Below are 10,909 nucleotides of genomic sequence, written 5' to 3'. Positions count from 1 at the left end.
GAAATTAATGAATTTATCCAATCATAACTTAGAAAAAAAATTTTAAAAAATTTTTAAGTTAAAACTTTGCATCTATGCTATGTAATGTATTAGTTTGATAAAAGAAATTACAATGATTTATTCTTACTCATAAAAATATGAACAAATTTAATCACTAGTTAAAGTCTAAAATCCAAAATGTATCACAATAGTACTTAGCCCTAAGCCTACCAACAAGTACTAATAATAATTATAATGATAATAGTTTAATTCAAATAAAATAATTAAAATTTAAAAATATAATTACAAATGCTATATTTTTATTCATATTTATTATTTAGTTTCAAAATTAAAATGTAATATAGTTTAATTATCTATAAATTATTAACATATATTGATAATTGTGATAATTGTTTATAAACATAATTATTAATAATATTAACCGAGTCCTGACACTTAATTGAGCTTTGCAATGATCGGACATGTGTCATGATTCCAGATGAATCTAGTCACATGGGAAAATATTCTCCGAATCAGCCCAAAATTCATCTCGGGCTATCGATCTTTCTTTTAGTCAACAGTCAGGATTTCAAGTAGAATCTTTGACTACACGTGTCTCGATTTTGAGTAGAAAATTAGAAATATAATTTAACTTCAATCATTTAAAATTTGGCCTAAAATAGAGCCACTGTCATTGAAAAGAATTTAAATAGCATATTAATTAATCTAGAGAAATACTGAAACAAATATTTGTTAAAAACATTTTTATTATATTTTTAAGTTTGCCATGTCAAAATCATGATTAAAATATTTTATATATATATATATATATATATATATATATATATATATATAATTTAATTTATAATAGTTATTATAATAGTTATGATATAATATAAATAAAGGATTCTTTTTTCTATTATAGAAACAATTTTTTTTTCTGTCATAAAGTTTAAACTTTTTATTGCAAATATGATATGAAAAATTCAATGAAGATATATTGAATTTTATAAAATAAATTGGTGTAAGATATGAAATAATAATGACAATAGTTTAATGTAAATAAAATAATTTAAATTAAAAAAATATAATTACAAATGCCATATTTTTATTCATATTTATTATTTAGTTTCAAAATTAAAATGTAATATATTTTAATTATCTATAAATCATTAACATATATTGAAAATTGTGATAATTGTTTATAAACTGTTCTTCATGAATCATCATTTAAAATATTTCATAATGAAAAAAGTTAGGTGACAAGATAGGTATGAAATAAAAAATTGACACATAAGTTATCAAAATTTTATTTAACTTTGTTAAGCTTACAATGTTTAGTTTTCCTTGCAATCCGCTCTTATTGCACCATTTGTTTTAACCAATTAGATGAAAGAAAAATAGGTTTAGAAATTTAAAAACTTTTAATTGAATTATTTTCAATTGAATAATTTTTTGCTATAAATCGTTAATCAAATATGTTATACGAAACCATAAAGGGATTGTTGAAACCTTTTTTTTTAAAATTTCGAGTTCTAACTTTATAACTATTAATAGTTAATTATTTTAAACAAAGTCACAGACTAACATTTCAATAGTGCATTGAGAATCGAGATGCCAAAAACAAAGTCATAGACTAATAGGATGTTGGAACAACAATTTGAGAAGCCAGAAACTATTGTTTTCATTGATAATATTTTAGAATGTACATTGTAGTTTGTACAAAGCATAGATATTCAAAATAGCTGATTAAATCAGCTTGGTTTTACTATTTTGTAATTTACATTAAAGGGCAAGGCCCAATCTAAAGAAGAAGAAAAAATCTTAAAAACATTTATTTTTCCCTAGGGCAACACCACAATGGTTAAGGAAATAGGATTTAGGATTTAGGAAATAGGGAACCAAGGAATAGGGAAGCTAGAAGCATTAGCGAGTTGAGTGGCCAAGGGCTTGAAGCCTTCAATTAGAAGGTCTTTAAGTCCCTCCATGAGGAATTTGTTGGAGAAAATGATGTCACTAAACTTGTCTAGCCATGTGAATTTGGTCTTGTTGATGTCATCCAACAACAACCACTTTCATAAAAAATCCCTTCTGAGTCACACCCACTTCCAATGGTGAGTCAATGTCCTTCATTCATGTTGAGAAGAAAAGGATGCTTATGTATAATGCACCCTATGTCTTGCTCCCAACGCTTGTCTACTATGTCTACAAAAGAGATGCCAATGCCTAGCCACAGTACTTGCTTGGCCAATACAAGAATTTTGACGTCATCTTCTAAAAATATTTCCTTAAAAATATTACATAGAATTATCAGAATGTCTATTTGACTACCTCCAAGGTTGAGAAGAGACACAAGGAAGCAAGAGGTAATATTCATGGACACACAGTACCTCTTATTATTTCTTAAAAATTCATGGCCAAGGACCATAAATATAGCATGGTAAATAAAAGGACTTTGGGCATCTGGCTTGCAAACCATGACAAGGACATCATCAAGAATCTTTTCCAAAAAGGGCTTTTGCAGAGCCATTGTAGTACATTTCAGGAAAATTGGCATATACATGACTAAGATTCAAGAAACTCTGTAAACTAAATTTAGATTAAAGAATTTGAGAAATGATAATGAAAGAGGAATTGAAGAGGCTATTTAATGTCAGTTGCATTAAATTCTTTGGCATTCACAATCTTTCATATCTTTTTTCTTGTATTCCTATTAATTTTCAAGTGTGCAAAATGCCAAAATGTACTGGCATTAATGTCAAATAGTCGAAAGTGCCTAAAATTGAGTAAATTCCAATTAGAGATTACTACACAAAACTTTCCACGTGTCTTCATTCCATAGAAGTTCATGTGACTCCTGCTCTTTTCAAGTGAGTTGCCCCAAAATGCATCTTCTATCATTGATCTCTAATTAATCAATGATCAATAAAACTATTGTATTTACAATTAACAATACGAAAGTGATGGTAGCTAACTTGGTAATAGTGACACTAACGTAACAATATTACAACATTATTAATAATAGACCTAAGATGGTATACAAGTTAAAACTTGAAGTGACTACTTAGTATTTAGTACAGTCACTAGCCAACATATGTGCAAATTCACTTTCAAATTAAACAATTTTTTAGTTTACCACTAAAAGATTAGCCAAGACCATTATTATTTATTTTCCTACAAAACAAGCAATTCGCCTCTGACATTATTAATTCATTTTTAGCAAGGGAAAAAATAGCCATCATTTATTTATATGTTAGCACGAAAAAATATTAATTCTCCACATTTAAAATGATTTTTGCTAGGGCAAGAAAAAAATTGCCAACATATAATATTTTATCTCCTTATATGAAACAAAAAAATTGCCCTCAACATTAAAATTTTCTTGACCACAAAATGTTGGATTAACCAACATTTTAGGCTTTTTTGGGAGGGGTTTCTTAAAGTTATCATTGATGTGTGCAAGGTACACACTTTACCAGTGATTAGATAAAAGAAACTTTATGGCCACCTATACTTAGATAATGCTTCATTTTCTTGACTACTAGCCTCAAAAAATGGCACTCTTTCTCTGCAAGGCATCTCAAAAGACACCCTATTCTAAAGAGAAGATTCACATGTCTAAAAAGAAAAAAGAAAAAAAGGATCTCCATTTTTGAAGTCAAAAGTGGGGCGTGTGTTGTGAAACCACAACAAATAGTCCCAACAAAAGGAAGAAAAAGGCATTTCTTTCTAAGTAAACACCCTCAGACTCAATCAAGCAATAGACTTAACACTAATTCTATAAGCGGTTACAAAGTATCTTAGTCATCAATCCAAAACTTTAGTTTTCACATTTAGTGTATAAATAATATCTTGATTCCATTTGATTCTTAGGTGTAGGCAACCACAAGTGAGAGATAATCAAGACAACCTTCACCAATCAATAAGAGCTTTTATAATCTTCAATAAACCCATTTCTTTCACTCTTAGAAAAATGTGAGAATCCACTCAAAGTGCTCTTTTAATGAGTCATCTTATAGTTCCTCTCTTTTTTGCTGTCTGTACCTTGTCTATTTTGATTAGAGAGATACTTGATACTCTTATTATATGTACCTTTTGATGACCTAAGGGTCAAATGTTATACTTTGATTTAGTACCATAGATGCTTTATTGCTATGTTGTTTAGTTTATCATATTTTCATGTTGACACCATTTTAGATGATGGTAGATCTGTGATGATATCAGATTATCCTATATTTGGACATACTTTCTGATTATGTTATGTGATGGATTTTAAGCTATGGTGCTTTATGTCATTCTTGTCTCTTTATGCTTTATGTGAATGTGAGTGATGCAAATGGATTAATTATGTATTTAATACATTATTGCTTCAGTTATGATATTATTATGCAATTTCATTTTATCGTGTATTTTAGTGTGCAGGATTTACATCCCTGGCAGTAACACATGGAGTTAGTAATTTAGCTATTCATATTTTACCAATGTCATCCCTATATGGTCGACGTATTCTTATTTTAATTGTTTAAATTAAACCTTTTAGTGATTATTAAATATGAACTCATCTACATTATGTGATGAGACTAGTGAGTGTGTCTGTGCATTTAGAGGTTCACATTGTCATGAAATTTGTTAAGTGATTTTCAATGATTTTAGGTTTTCAAGCTTTAAATCTTCTCAAATTTAATTTGTGCCAGCTTTGCCTTAGGTGAATTCCTGTTACAAGGAATAACCTTTTTTTTTTTTTTTTGGGTCCATTCAGAGTCTAGCTAGTCCAATTGGCTATCTTCCCTAATCAACTGTTCACTCAAAAAGTGAATAAGTATTGAAAAATGGATTTTATTATTCACTTCTCACTTTTGAAAATACAAATTTGAGAGCTTTTCTGAAATCCTCTTCCTAAAGGAATTGATTTCTCTTCAGTTTGGGAGTTGTGAGCATGGGATCTTCATGAGGTTTGTCTTGTTGGATCGAGCTCGGGTAGACCTTGCTTTCCTATGATTTTTAGTAGCTTTAGCAGGAGTTTTATTTTATTGTGCAAGTTTCAATTTCTACCCCTTTTGTTGTCAGGTAGGGCTTTCCCATTTTCTTGTTTTAGTTTTGTTTCAAGTTCTATTTTTGGTAGTCATTTTTCTAGAGGTTGAGAACTAGTGTTCCCCTCCATTTTTGTTTGTTAGTTCTACTTGGTGGTTGAGTATGAAAATTTTCCTACTTTTTGGGATGGGGGTTTGGGGTTTCACACCATTATGCTGGTCATTTTTGCATACAGTGTCTAAATCCAAATATTTTGGGATATTCAAGGTTTTTGTACCCAAAGGCCAAATGGGTTTTAATTTCAAAGTTTTCCAAATTTTAGGGATTTACCTCATTTTGTGTCACCCTATTTTCTCAAGTTTTCTTGGTACAAGATTGGTCATGGACATGGACTATCCATTTGGATGTTAGTGAGATCATTATTGTACTTTTATTATTGCATTGGGATGTGTGTTGCATCTATACTCCTAAGTTGTTTTTGATTGAGTATTATTTCTACTTGTGTTCTCATCTAGTCCTTGTGTTATGATCTTTGTGATGGTGGTGCTCCGTACATGAGTACATGCATGTACATTTGTAGAGTGACTTGTGATTTCTAACTTTCTGTGGTATTTTTGGAAGTTATGATCATTGGGGTTGGGCTAGAAATATACATGCCTATGGGCAATTATCATAGGATGAGCATGGGTAAGGTAGGGTAGCATATGGAGGGGGCTTCTATCATAGCCTAGTGACCATTACTCAAAGAGTTGGCAGAGGAAGTTTTAGGTAAGTGATAACTAAATAAAACACTAGGTGGTAATAAAATTTAAGATAATAAACAATGGTTCAGTGTGTGAGCCTTCCATTGGGAAGTTGAGTCCCCATAGTTCTAAGCTTGGGCTTGTCAATGCCAAGAAAATCTCCTTGATATCAGTCCCTACTTAGTAGCCCATTGAGTTTCTGACTAGGACCTATAGTTTATGCATTGCCTATGTCTTGGTTTTAGTCATCATAGTGTTGGGTGTGTGTGTTAGCCATGCATGTTTTCTTGTGTGTGTTTGTGTTTGGACCATTATCTCCATCAGCATAGCAAGAGTGGACCTACAGGTTCCACATGGTTGGGAGGTGTAGCTACCTATACCACTACTAGGGACTGGTGTACAAAGATGGTCTTTTGTCCTAGTGCAAAAATTTCTTGATGTTTTCACTTGGTGCTTTAGGTTTCATAGTATGCCTTCTTTTGATTTATGCTTTCATTGGATGCTTTTATATCGTGTTTACATGATGTTATTTATTGATGCATTACCTTATTTTAATAATTAGCATATGATTGATGATGTTATTTGTACTCGTAGGATTATCTTATGCTTTACTTTTAGCATGTTAGATTTCCTTATGCTTATGTTGTAGCATGTTTTAGTAGTGACGCCCTTTTTATGTTAGTAATGATGATCTAGTTGGTAGCTTGGGATGTTACACATGGGGGATGGCTAAGGCCCATGATGGTCTTATGATGTTATTATGTTTGGGAGGAAATGTACTTAATTTGGTTCTTCTATTCATTGCAATGTTATTTCTATTTATTGCAATGTTGTTTCAATACACTATGATGTTTCCTTTTGTACTTACTCTTCACTGCTAGTTTAGATGGTTAGATGTAGTTTTTGTCTTTCAGTAGTGTGTTTGAGTGTTCACACCTCAAATTATGGATCGAGTACTCCCTGGTGTGGAGCTTCTTAACTTAGTTTAAACTTGTTGTTTGTTGTTAGAAGTTTTTCTTGCATTTTCTTGGTGACTATGTGTCAGCATGGGGTGATACAATATTGTGTTGCACACCCTTTAGAATTCTATCATGCATTCCTAATTGTGTTGCATGCCTCTTAGAGAAATGTCATGTGATACTTTCTAGTATCACAACCCCATTGAAGAAGTATTGTATGATGCTTGTAAAGTATCACATGCCCTTGAGAGAAGTCACCTGAACCTATAAAGTGTCACACCCCTTCTTGAGAAATGTCACATGATATTGGAAAGTATCACCCAATGTTTATTTAAAGTATTGCCTAGTGTTTGCAAAAACCTATTCAGGTAGACAACTGGCAATTTTTGGTAAGACCTGAACTTTTTGGGAAGTGTTTTGGCTACCCTCTTAGGTGCTCTTCAATCCTTTGGTGTCACATTTTGAATTTAGAATGTTTTGATTTGGATTCAATTATGCATCTTCCATTGTCAGTCATTTTGGTCAGCCGCAGCATTTGGAAATCTGTTGGTGTTAGGATGTTTGGTTAGTCTTCCATTGCAATATTTATGATCCTCATATGTTGTATGTTATGTGAATTCATACTTGTTCAAAATTTTTTTATCTTGGCTTATATTTATCCTTGTTTCCAAGGGTCTCCAGGTGGGGAATTACATCTAGCATTAAAGCCCATGTTGCAACATTGGGATCTCTGTGTTGTGCTTCCACTATGGTTTTTTTTTCTATTGTGTATTGTTATATTATGTTTGATCATTTGATATCTCGTTGGTTAATTTTTTGAATTTTATTCTTGTGATTAGATGTTCTAACTTTACCTTATTGCTTCCATAGTGATGCCTCCTGTACGTAGGTCTAGTCAGGGTGGTAATCGACAAGTTGTTCAAGAGGAAAAAAACCATGAGGAGGAAAAATAAGATAGTGGGGGAGAATAGGGTAATGCTAATTAGAATGTCATGGGAGAATTGATGCTTGTGCTTCAGGAAATTCTTGCTTGATTGGGCCCTCGTGTGGAGGAGTGCCAACATGACCATAATTAGGAAGAGGGATCCCATCATGGGGATTCCCATCATTCAGAGCATAGAGAGGAGGAACATGAGTGAGAATTTTCTTGAACACCAATTGGTGGTAGGAGGCACCGATGGAGAGGTCATGGTTGGGGCGATGATGATTTCACTCAAATTGAAATGATGTGGGAACTTGAGAGGTCCAAACCACTATTGTTTGATGGCTAGGGAACATGACTCAAGGTTGAGACTTGGTTTCTTGATATGGGTCATTATTTCTCCTTACTACCTTATGGGAGAAACATGAAGTCCTATTGTACAATCACCCAGCTCAGGGAACATGGTTCCATTTGGTGGCATTCAAAGAGTGATAGGCTCCAAATTAGTGTCACAGATCTCACCTGGGAGATCTTCAAGGAGAGGCTCAGAGAGAAGTTCCTATCACCATAGTACCATGAGGCCTACATTGATGAATTCCATGAGCTTAGACAAGGATTTATGACAATTGATTAGTATGAAAAGAAATTACTTGGTTTGAAATAGTACTCTAGCTACAAGCATGATGAGGCACTCACCACTCAAATTTTGTCAAAGTCCTTAGATACTCCATCATTGGAGATGTTTGTGCTCATAAACCAAGGACACTTTCTCTTTTCATGGACAAGGAAAGCATCATAGAGAGAAATATGGCTAGGGGGTTTAGTGGTAAATCTAGTTCTTAGAATCAAAGGGTATGACCATTGGGATAGGATGCACAATATTCTCAACCATCAAGGAAGGGCTAGAACTAGTCAACACCTTCTCAAGGTGGTAAATGTCAAGGTAATCAATGAGGATATTTTCCCAAGGGTGGAAAACCTTAAAGTGACTCAAGTAAGAAGGGAGAAAACCAAATCCAAGGATAGAAATCTTAGTAGGATTGCCCTCCTAAGAGTGCTCAGTAGAACTCTAGCAGGGGTAGTGCACCTTATTCTAGTGCCACCCAAGGTGGTAGAGGAACATTTTCCAACTTTGAGAGAAATTGTTACTCTTGTGGCCAACCTAGCCATAAATATTTTGAGTGCTCTGTTAAACCATCTTCATAAATTGATAAGGGTGCAGTGAGATTTGAGCCTATTATAGGAGATTTTGGTAGGAATCATTGAGTCTTTGCGGCAATTGATAATTGTCAAGCTAATCATCAAGGTACAATAGTCAAGGCTACAGGTATGTTGCATGGTATTTTTTCTTCTATTTTATTTGACTCAAGTGCTTCTAATTATTTCATATCACCATCTCTTATTTAGTTATGTGGGCTAGTGGTAGTGTGTTAGGTCAACAAGTGGTAGGTTGAGTTAGCCATAGGTTCCAAGGTAGTTGTAGACTCATTGGTTAGGTGTTGTGTTTTGAATTTGGGAACCTTCACCACCATGGTGGATCTACGTATTCTACATTAGGTGAATATCGATTGCCTTCATAAGATGGTATAGAATTTTGATGACACAGGTGGGTAGGTAGAACTTTTGGGAGTCTTAAGATCAGTGTCACTTTGAATGATCTTAGCTAATCAGCTAAAGTGGAGTTTGTGGAAAGGTTGTCAGTTGTTTCTTGTTTTTGTTAGTGATCTCAAGGAAGTCGAGAGCCATATGATGACACTTGATGATCACCCACTCCTTTGTGAGTATGTAGATGTGTTTCTTAATGAGATTATAGGTATGCCACCATAGCATGACATTGATTTTTGGATTGATCTTGTACCAGGAGCAAAGCCAACTTCATGAGCTCCATACTACATGACTACTCAAGTGTTTAGTGAGCTCAGATTGTAGTTGGAGAAATTGTTGGCCAAGGGCCATATTTATCCTAGTGTATCCCTATGGGTGCACCAGTCATCTTCATGAAGAAGGATGGTTCTTTGCAGTTGTGCATCGACTACCAGTAGTTGAATAAGGTGATGGTGAAGAACTGTTAGCCTTTTTCGAGGATAGATGACTTATTTGATCAAATAAAGGGAGCACGAGTGTTCTCAAAGATTGATCTTAAGTCAGGATACCATCAACTTAATCTCCAAGAGGCTGATATTCCTTGAATAGCTTTTTGTACATAGTATAGACATTATGAGTTCATGGTTGTACCCTTTGGGTTAACAAATGCACCATTAGTGTTTATGAGTTTGATGAATGGAGTATTTTACACTTATCTTGATTAGTGTGTCATTGTATTTATGGATGACATATTGCTTGAAAGACCATTTGTTGTATGGCAACTTGAATTAATGTGGGTTCTTCTAGTCAAAAGTAAAGTATTTGGAACACATCATCACTAGTGATGGAATTAAAGTGGATCCAAAGAAGATTCATGCTATCATGGATTGGTTGGTACCCACTAATGTCTCAGAAGTTTGTAGTTTTATGGGATTGGCAGGTTACTACCATCAGTTCATGAAGGACTTTTCATGAGTACCCCATCCCATCACTTCTCTTTAGTAGAAAGGGAAGAAGTTTGTTTGGTCAAACTAGTGTGAGACAACATTTAATGCTCTTAAGGAGTGTTTGACTAGTGCACTAGTCCTTGTAGGTTCTAATCTTGTAGGTGATTTCATGGTTTGCATAGATGCTTCTTTGGAAGGCATGGGTGTGGTGTTGATATAGGATGGTCCTGTAATTGCATGTATAAGTCTAGGAAACTCAAGGACCATGAGCTTAAATACCCCACTCATGATTTGGAACTCATGGTCATGGTGCATGCTCTTGTCCATTGGAGGAATTTTCTTTTGGGACACAAGTTTGAATTGCATAGCAATCATAGGAGCTTGTAGTATATCTTTACTTAGCCAAACCTAAATGCATGATAGCATCATTGGATGGAGTTCTTATGCAAATATGACTTTCATGTTCATTACATTAAAGGGAAGGAGAATGTTGTCACAGGTGCCTTGAGTAGGAGGCAACGTGAGGTATTAGTGATATCATTGGGAGTGGATTTGTGAGGTCATTTCTTGGAGGCTTTTCTTAGTGATACTTGGTATCAGGAGGTAAGAGTAGAGATCAAGTCTAGACACATCCTTGAGGGGAGGTTTTCTAGGTATTTTCTTGAGCCTGATGGATAACTATGACACATGGGGTGTATCTATGTACCTGTGTCAAGTGATCTTCATACCTTGGTTTTGTCAGAA

This window comes from Cupressus sempervirens, chromosome 6, assembly GCF_028749045.1.
Source record: "Cupressus sempervirens isolate cs-2001-9-10 chromosome 6, ASM2874904v1, whole genome shotgun sequence".
In the NCBI taxonomy this organism is placed as follows: domain Eukaryota; kingdom Viridiplantae; phylum Streptophyta; class Pinopsida; order Cupressales; family Cupressaceae; genus Cupressus; species Cupressus sempervirens.
This window is presented reverse-complemented; position numbering follows the sequence as displayed.